General features: G+C 35.5%; 1 pseudogene; it reads left to right on the forward strand.

The window, feature by feature from the left end:
- Positions 1 to 6,820: 6,820 nt before the first annotated feature.
- On the forward strand, positions 6,821 to 7,001 carry LOC130018743 (uncharacterized; annotated as a pseudogene).
- The last annotated feature ends 3,858 nt before the right edge of the window (positions 7,002 to 10,859 follow it).

Genomic DNA, 10,859 nt, shown 5'->3' on the forward strand with positions numbered 1-10,859 from the left:
CAGGCAAAACCGTCGATTAAATATGATGTGGTCTATTTCGTTGTGGAATCGTCCACCGGGAGACTCCCATGTCCATCGTTTAGATTCTGCCTTCTGGAACTGTGAGTTACCATGGATGGTCTTGGTCGACATGATGAACTCAGACAGTGTCTCACCCTGTTTGTTCCATTCTAGGCCATGGGTCCCGATGTGAAGTTCTTCAGCTAATCTTCTCAGTCCTATCTTGGCATTAAAATCGCCCACAATGATCTTGTAGAAGGTGTGGTCTTCTTTATAGAACTTCTCCAGCTCCATGTAGAACTTCTCGATTTCTCTTTCATCATAATGAGATGTTGGTGCGTAGACAACGAAGATAGAAACTGCAGGCAGTGAGCCACATCTATTCAAATGTAAACGTCCGATTCGGGTTGTTAGGCATTCGAATGAATCAATGCTCTTGGCCAAGTTTGTGTTGACAAGGACACCGATGCCTCCAACACCTCTTTTATCGCATGTTCTGAGGAACAATTCTTCTCGATATGCCAAAACCAGTAATATATGTCATAGACTATAAATTTCTCCAACACAGCCATACACAACTCTTCAGCCCTATCCTTTCATAGCAGTGTTTTTTTAAGGGGAGGAAGGGCTGTGGGGGTGGTGTCATTAAAAGGTAATGGCATCAAGCCCAGAACCCTTGGGTCAGAAAGATAGTATGAGGGTAAGGCATTTATTTTGTGTATGACTGACACAAGCTTAAATCTCCTTATCTATATGGTCCCCCAAGTACCACATAAAGCCTAAGTATACCAGGAATAAGCCCTGAATTAGCCAGGTGTGACCCCCCCAAACAAACATACAAACAAAAAACTATGGAGCATTAAGGCACCAGTTTAATACAGTGCATGCCGCAGGGTCATGGCATTTTTCTGTGATTAAATCAACAGCAACAAAACTTTCATTAAACTTCTAAAATCTGAGTGCTGTTTGTGACAGATACAACCATCATTTTATTCAATTCAGAGATGAGATATGAAACAAATATTAAATAAGACTATTTTTGTAAAACCCAAATCTGAGGATGTAATTTTGTAAACTTTTTTTTTTTGCTTTTTCAGTCACACCCAGCGATTCACAGGGGCTAATCCTGGTTCTGCACTCAGGAATTACTCTTGACGGTGCTCAAAGGACCACATGGGATGCTGGGAATCGAACCTGGGTTGGCCGCGTACAAGGCAAATGCCCTACCCACTGTGCTATCGCTCCAGCCACTGTAAACTATTCATATATGAAATGTATTTTCATGAATTTATATACAGATATATACATTTACATGTATATGTATTTATATATAGAAAGGTTTTGTTTCCAATTTTTTGTTTATTATATATGTAACCTGGTAATTCTCAAAATTAAAAATAAAAAACTTCATGCTACATAAAAAAACTTCATGTTTTTATGACTAAAATTGTGTGTTCTGTAATTAAATTATATAGTATCTCAATAAAGTGATAGACATAGTAATTAAGCATAATTGAAATTTATCACTGGAAATAGGTGTTTTTCTTTTTAAAAATATGACTCAACTTCATCATAAGAGACTCTAATAATTTTTCCATCACTGTTTACATTTTTACCAGTATCTCTGCATATAGACTTAGAAACTTATAAAAAAAAACATTGCAGAGCAGATGCTTTTTATGGATATAGTTCTATTCCTCTTGCTGTTACATGGGAATCAAAACTCAATTTGGCATTTTGAAATATTAAATAATTTCAGTGTGTGACAATTCACTGAAGCCACGCTTCTTTGGAGTATATTTTGTATGCTTTTATTTTTCAAAAGCTTAAAATCCATTTGAAATTGGTCCTTTTATTCCTGTCAGCTTAGTGTGGAAGAGGACAGGGTTCACAAATAAAATTTGTCCTTGACAACTGGCAAGAAGGTGAAGCAGCAGTGCTCTAATGCTGCACACACCTGGCTATATGAATACACACATCTGTTGTGAGTCTTTTTTAAGGAAGAAAAGGACTAAGATTATGGTTATAGCACTTAATTATCATAACCTTGCTTCCATAAGTGTTCTCACAAGTAGGTAACCATTAATACCACAGGTTATGATAATTGAGAAAGCTTTCTTCAATCAGAGAAAGCTGACATTGTTTTTACTGTCATCTTCAAGCATTCAGGGCATTGTCTTTGTATTATATGCACATTTCTATTTCGCAGGCTGAGCTAGAGAAGAGATCGAATAATCTGTGGGTTTATATATTTATTTTGTGTTTTATTTTGTGTAATTTTGCACAAAAAAGTTTGGTCTTAACCGCTGTTTTTAAATTTTAATCTTCTTCATTGGTTTTCTTGCCTACAATTTCTGAAAGATCTACTAACTAATTATGTATAATATTTTTGTGCTTTACAATCTATAATCTCAGCTTGGGGTCCCAGCACTATATAAAAAAAAGCTCCTGGAAACACACAACCACATATGCGGCCTCACCCTCTTATAGTCTAATTCTCTTTCTTGGAGAACCGGGCAAGCTTCCAAGAGTATCCTGCCTGCATGGCAGAGCCTGGCAAGCTCCTGTGACATATTCAATACACCAAAAACAGTAAGAATGATGTGTCTCATTCTCCTGACTCTGAAAGAGCCTCCAGTGCAGCACCATTGGAAAGGATGAGTAAGGAGAGGTTGCTAAAATCTCAGGGCTAGGACCAATGCAGATGTTACTGGTACCTGCTCGAGCAGATCTATGAATAACGGGATGATACTGATACAGTGATACAGTGACAAAATCTATAATAAATGTGTCCTACCACTTGCTATAGTGGTAGGAGAATAGTGTGTGCGCACGTGTACACACACACACACACGCAAACATACAAATGAGTATAGCACTTTAAATTATTGTGATGTTTTCCTTATATACTTCTTATAGGTTTTTCATGTCCTTTACTTGCGTAGCAATGTGCTGAATGATTGACTATCCAAGAGTTAGAAATACCAACTTTCACTGACCTCTAAAAGTATAATCTGGAGGAAAAATAATCATACAAAAATTATGCAAGTAAGTAAAAATATGTTGAATAATGATTGAATCACATCTCAAGAAAGTATTTAAAAATAGCATATATATACATATATATATATATAAATGGTTTACTTATTCTCTGCTTTAAAAAAAGGTAATTTAATTTGTTCTAACCAGGAAGATTAAAGAGAGACTTTCCCTGAGAATAAAGTTGAGTCAAAATATTTGGATGAAAGGAAATAAAATTTTATATAGTTGAAGTACCAAGTGTAAAGACCCAATGACATAATCCAGAAAGATCATCTAAACATCACTGAACAAAATGAGAATTTCACTGGGAATTTATACTGAAAGAGCATCCTAGGTCAGAAAAAGCAGGAGATTATTGACTTAAGAGATTCAGTTTATCTTCAGGATAATAGAAGGCTCTTGAATAGTTTACAGACAAGGTATGATATGACCAAGATTCTATTAGGACTAAAATATTTCTGATAATACAGGAGTGTGCTGATACAAATTACTGCTAATATCCTTTTAAAGTCATCTGTAAACACCTCCCACAAATAAATAAAATTTTTCTTTGGTCTGGTCTCTATTATCTTTCAAGATCTGGTAAATGAAAACCAAACTTGTTATTAGGTACACAGCTGGTATATGAGTAATGGATATCCATCTTTAGTCCACAGGGAGCAGCACATCTCAATGAATTGAAGAGTGGTGAGGGTTATGGATCATTGACTAGAAGTTAATGCTAAGATGCCCTCATGCTTGGGAGCAGCTGCATTAGCAGGACCTCTTTCCCAAGCTTTCTTTGGATATTTCAGACTCTGCTGAGCTGATGGAAATGAAGTCCATAATTTCAGCCATGGTCATTAACCCCCTGCTTTGTGTTTTTACAAATCATTAGCATGCCACTTGTGTTTCACTTTGAAGAGAGGCTATGGTCTCAGGGAGCTAGTATTTTAGTGCAGTGGAGACCAAGTATTAAAAAAGGAAAACATGACAAATCACAGTGATAAAGCTGTTCAAGTCACCTGGTATAAAGGAAATATATTCTCTTTGAAATAATGCAGATGGTGCCAGATTGTAGTGTCTATAAGCCCACTGTACTGTGGTGAAGAAAAGACAAAAAGTACTGTTCACCAGGTTGTTATAGCTATGAACTGTCACCATGTTCTGTAGTCATTGTTTGTTAGACTATTTTGTCCCACAAAGGAATAGAAACAACAAATATTAGATCTTTAGCTTTATTTGCTACGTGTGTACAAGAAGGAGGTATATGATAAAATCATCAACATCAGTTGAGTTTTCTGACTGATACAGGTTTAGCCACTGTGTTTATCAATCACAATGATTTCTTGAACTATATCTTCTTTTTCCTGTGATCAGTTGCTGTGATCAGATGCCTAGAATTAAAGTTGCTTCATATTCCACCATTTTTGCTCTCTTTACCTCCTTTCCTATTTTTGCATTTTGTGCTGCAAGTCACTGATTAGGTTGATAAGAACATTGGACAATTGTTACCCAAGGAAAGTATGAATTCATGTATCTTGCACCTAATCAGTTGTGCATTTGTTTTTAACACTTTTACTATTATTTAACTCATACAACTTGTTTATGTGCCCTACCTGACTTACTATATCTCTGGCCACTATGCAATTTAACTCCTCTATATTGTTTAATACTAAACCTCTTCTGTCCAACATAACATAATCTCCTGGTGTCTGAGACTTAATGGACATATATTCAATATGCTTTAATTAACAAAATTAAGGCTCTAAAGTGAAACCCATGATCAATAAAACCTCACTGATTTCTGACATGTTAATAAATTCATATCAATATTTTTGAATGTTAATTTTATCCTCTTTCTTTAGTTGCACTTTTGATCAATACATTAATTTTCTAAGATTTTTGTTGGTAATTGAACTCTCCAAGCCTGTTTTCTGCTACTTATGCAATTTAAGTATGCCTCTGGTTTATATATATTTTAATGTATGTTGAAATGACATTTTTATAATTTTAATAATTATACAGGAAGAAGTAGAAAAGGAAACTTTAGTTAATAAAAATGATCTCAAATATTGATATAGTAAATCAAGCTTTACTGAGTATAACATAGATTTTTAAAATAATATTGAGTATTATATAACATTTAAACCTTTTAAAATAAGCAAACATAAGTATAATCAACAATATAATGAAAAATGAAGAAAAATAGTCCCAGAAAATGCAGCATGAAACATCAATACTAACTATACTAAGCTATTATCTTGATTATGTGCATCATATTTTTTTCAAAGCACATGAAATAAGCTTCTCTACTACATTAAAGTCTTTCCTGAATTCATTATTAAAATATTAAGTTTATTTTTTATAGAATACTAAAAAGACAACAAAACAAGTATTAGACTCTGATTTCAAAAAAATAAAAATAATGAGTTTTTCTTTGTCATCAAGAGAAATCCAACTATAATGCTTTTCTTCCAACACATAAAAAAATTTTGGTGTATACTTTTATATCATAAAATATATTTGATGGATGATCAGCCTCATTTTTGAAATATATTTATTTTCTATGGTGTAACAAAAATAGCTCTGAAGCTAAAAGCATGACAAATCACATCTACTTCTTATTTGGATAAAGACTCTTGCATTATTGCATTTGTACACAATTGTCATCATTCAAAACTACTTTTCCTCCTAGTGAACAGCACTTGTCTTCATCCATGTGCCAGCTTCAGCAGAGCAGACATTTACTTGTTGACTGATTTTCTTTTTGCAGTACCTTTGTGAATTGCTTCTTCTTGGACTGTTTAATAATCCACTGTATATTTAACTTGTGACCTTACTAAAAGCAGGTCTTTGTGGCAAGCATTGTGACATTGTGATACAAACCCATTGTAAGCAGTAGAAAAGAATACCCTGGAAAATATAGTTTCAGCCAGGTAGTTTTAGACAGTTGTTACTATAATCTTGTTATTCTGAAACATAAAATATGGGAAAATCCAAACTTCCTTTTCATTTTGTCTATTTAAAACATGTGGTACATAAAGTAGACATTATATTAACTCAACCCTGAGGATGTGAATTTTGAAAGTAATTTGACCGGAGTCTGGGAGAAATAGAATTAGGGTTGAAGGATATTTATAATTGTTATGAGTGACTTAGCCATACCACTAATATATTAGATTGTGCTCTGTGCTGGCAGATGTTTTATTAGTCTGATAATATGCACTGGATGGGGAGCATTTAGCCCTCTGTTAACTAATTTATCTTCAAAACTGACATAGGATATAAAATATGTTTTGTAAAGAAAGATTTTTTTTAACATAACATCCTATGATAAAAAAAAACACCTGAGTTCATTATGTATCACAATACTTACTGCAATCTGGCATTCTGCCATGAGCTCAAACATCTTTGGGACAAAACAAATAACATACTGTGACTTCAATTTGCATTTTTGTGAAATGGAAGACTTAGGTTATGCCCTACTGTGATCATTTTAGATCTTAGGTCTTTGAATAAGTGGTTTATTTAATTTATATAGCACTGTAGCACCATCCTCCCATTGTTCATTGATTAGCTCGAGTGGGCCCAGTAACGTCTCCACTGTGAGACTTGTTGTTACTGTGTTTAGCATCTCGAATACGTCCCGGTAGCTTGACAGGCTTTGCCATGTGGGCGAGATACTCTCAGAGAGCTCGGCAAGCTACAGAATGAATCGAACTCGGGTCAGCAGAGGAATCGAACTCGGGTCAGCCATGTTGGCTGCGTGCAAGGCAAACACCCTACCTGCTGTGCTATCTCTGGGCCTTTTGGCTAAGATCAAGTGTAGTATCTGTTCTTATCAGTTTAATATATATATAACATATAAAGTAAATATATATTTAATCTATATATATTTCTATATAGCATCTGGGCTCAAGCGATAGCACAGATGGTAGGGTGTTTGCCTTGCACGCGGCTGAACCAGCCTACCTGGGTTCAATTCTGAATGTATACTAATATGTGATAACTATTTTACAAAATCAAAACAATCATTTTTGATGTTTTAAACCAAATGAATTCATTAAAGGAACTTCACCTCTCTAAACCTCCATATCTTCATTCGAAAACACTAGATTAGACATGTTAGCAGATGCAGTAAAATGTACTCCAGCTTTAATGTTTTATTGGCAAGACAAACACTTCGAAGTTTTACAAATATTAGTGTCTATAGAATTTATTTTCCTAGAGGTAAGTAATACAGAATATATAATAATAACTAGAGTATGAGGAAAAATAAATCATGATGGTGATAAAATTACATGTATTTTTCTGGCACTTGTAAACTTGACAGTATTTCATTGTTTACTCATTTGGTTATTCTCCAGACTTTTTAAATTTTAGTAGGTAATACTTTGATGTTAAAAGATAGAAAATTGAAGTTCGTGTGTGTGTGTGTGTGTGTGTGTGTGTGTGTGTCTGAACCACAGTGATGACACTCAGGTCTAACTATTGGCTCTGTGCTCAGAAATACTCAGAAAATGGTTTAGGAGACCATATCAGGTGGTGCAGATCAAATTCAAGATGGTTTTGTAAAATAGTCTACAAAATTTGGATTCAAGAATGTACAATATTTCACTCCGTGTGGTACTTTCAGAAGGTAAGGGACAGACATAGAATGACTACATTCATTTGTGGTATATAAAAATATATAATAAAAGACCAATAGTAGAAGACCAATATCCAAGGCCAGGGAAAACAAGGGTTAAGAGGACTGGTCAATGATTGGAATCTATCACAAGTGTATTTGTGTGTGTGTGTGTGTGTGTGTGTGTGTGTGTATGTAGGAGGGTAGGTAAGTTAGACAGGAAACCTGTATGGCAATAATAGATGTTGTTAATGATCACTCTGGACAAGAACTCAGAGTTGAAAAGTAGGTAAAGGGATATACATGACAACTTTTCTGTATCTCTATTGCAAACCAAAATGCCCAAAAGGAGACAGAGAGAGAGAGAGACAGAGAGATATAGAGAGAAGTGCCTGTAACAGAGGCAGGCTGGGGGTGAGGTGGGAGGTGTTGGGAAGGAAATTGGGGATGCTGGTGCTGAGAAATGTATACTGGTGGAGGGATGGGTATTGGAACACTGTATGGGTGAAACTTAATCATTAACAGCTTTGTAAGGATATATCTCACAGTGATTCAATAAAAAATAAAAATTGAAAAAATGTATAATATATGAAAGAGAAACTTATATTACACATTAATCATAAGAAGAAAATTTTCCTTCTGTGGGGATAATAAAAATATGAAATGATAGAATACATATATTTTATTGGAGTAGTATATTACACTTAGAAGAAAATTATGAAGACAAAGATTGCCTTTTCTACAACCACATTACATTTAAATGGCAAGTACCCACCAACATGTAAAATTTATCATTTGGTAGGTGAGGATATATTTGGGAAGCATACCCAGGATCACTCAGAGGTTACTCCTGGCTTTGTGCTAAGAAATCACCCTGTAGTTTTTAGTAGATCAAATGTGTCTTGGAATCCAGATGGGTTAGGCACGTAGAAGGCAAGTACCTTATGCTCTCACTCTCTAGACCCCAAATTGTCCTCTATTATTGAAATGGCGGCAGAGTCTCCTAACCCCGCGCCTGGTTGTCCTCGCCAGGGCTCCTTGGAGGGAGGCGGGTTGAGTTTCCCTCACGACACAAGCAGAGCTCCGGCAGCCGAAGACCTCCAGAACCAGCCACAACCATGCTGAGACCACTCTCCACACACATGAAGGTACCGGCAGAGGAACAAAGACATGCGGGTCCTGGGGCTGAGATCTCCAAGCCTGCTCGGATTGGGGTCGAGCATCCTCCACCCAGATCCTCCAAATTCCAGTAGGCGGGGGTCACACCCACCAACTGAGCCCCAGCACCATTTAATCCCATCAACGGCCAAGACCCAGAGACTACAAAACCCAGCTCCCGGAAGCAACATCTTATTATCTCATTCTTACTTTGGACTACCTGGCAGGCTACGGAATGTAACCTGCCCACACGACAGAGTCTGGCAAACTCCCCGTGACGTACCCAATATGCCAAATGCCAGTAACAATGATGGGTCTCATTCTCCTAACCCTGAAAGAGCCTTGAATATGGCACTTTTTTAAAGGGTAGGACGAAGGAGACATTACTGGGGCCTGCTCGGGGCAATCGACGAACAACAGGATGATCGTGATCATGGTCATGATTGAAATGGCAGAGAGAATTAGTCATCCCAGGATTTTTAATAATGAACTATAGTTGCATAAAAAAATCCATCATAGAAATATCCAGATTGTTAATGCATTCATTTTGTAAGTTATTAGTCTGCATCTTAAAATAGAGTAATATGGTCTATATTTCTCTTAAAGATAGACAAAAATATTTCCATTTTAATATTTCCGTTGAAAATTATAAGAAATAAAACAGAATAACCTATTAAAGTACTAATGGTTTTAATGAATAAAAAGCTTCAGGTGAGTGAGACCTCTGAGAATGGATAAGTTGCTTTGTACCTCTACATAAGAAACAACAGTAAATATGTGTATCAATTAAGTAGCAACAGTTTCTTATGTAGAGGTACAAATTGTTCATTAGTTCTATTTAATACTTAATTAGTTCCCTTGAAGATAAAGAAAAATCCACTACTAACAATATCATACAGTTTTTTCAAAATATTATTTATAGAGTTTTAAGTTATATACAAGAGAAATCATCTATTAAGTTTATGCAACTCTAGGTGTAATGAGCAATAGAATACTATTATTTAAATAGGATTTTTCTTACCACTTAGCATATAAATTACCTAAAGTGTTCAGTAAAGAATAGGTTTTCTACACTCTTCTTACATTTTTATTTGCCTTTTCTAGAAAAAATTTTAATTCACTGCTTTTTTCTTAAAAGAATAAAGGTATTAAAATTATGGTTTTGTTAACATTTTAAAATGCACAAATGAGAACAGTAATAGGAAATATGAATATCAATTAAGTATATTGTCATGAAGAAAACAGAATCCTCATCTGTTCAGCAGCCAGCACAATAACAAAACTAAATTGTCATTTCTAGAGTGGGTCACAGAGAGTTCAAGTATTCAGATAGTCCATGTCTAAGCCATATGCACAGAATCAGTTATTTTCAACCAGGCTTTTCATAGATCTTAGTTTATACTCACAGATAAGAAAGAGCTTTATTTTAAGAGGATTAAGACTGCAAATTTTTTGTTCATGATGTTTTCAGGGATAGCAAAAACTTCCTTCCAGACTCTGGTAGATGAATCAGGAAACTGATCAAAAGAGCTCAATGCCAAGTCGGTGACCTTAGGAAGATGCTATCACACTCAAAGGTTGTTGGAAAAAGCATTTTCATAAAAGACGCTTTTGAAAAAAGTGATCTGTGTAGCATTGCTTACAGATAAGAGGCTCCTAATACATGGATCTTTTCTGTGTGTAGTTTCATACTTCACCCTTGTGTTCAGTGAGCCCAGGATCATGTGGCATTTCTGTGTGTCCATTTATTTATTTATTTTTAGTTTCTCTTTTTTAAAAATTTTTATTAGTGAAAGACCATGAGGTACAATTGTAGACTTACAAATTTTTTTGCTTGGGTTTCGATTATACAATAATCACCAAATACCCATCCCTCCACCAGTGCCCATTTTCCACCACCACGGATCCCAGTATCCCTCCGAATCCCCATTCCACTCTGCCTCTCTCTCTCCTTTTGGGTGCAGTGGTTTGCAAAAGAGGCATTGAGTGGCAATCATTTTCTGTCTATAGTCTACTCTCAGCACACATCTCCCATTCTGGGAGGATCCTC

The sequence above is a fragment of the Sorex fumeus genome, unplaced genomic scaffold (genome assembly GCF_029834395.1).
Source record: "Sorex fumeus unplaced genomic scaffold, SorFum_2.1 ptg000265l, whole genome shotgun sequence".
Taxonomy (NCBI): domain Eukaryota; kingdom Metazoa; phylum Chordata; class Mammalia; order Eulipotyphla; family Soricidae; genus Sorex; species Sorex fumeus.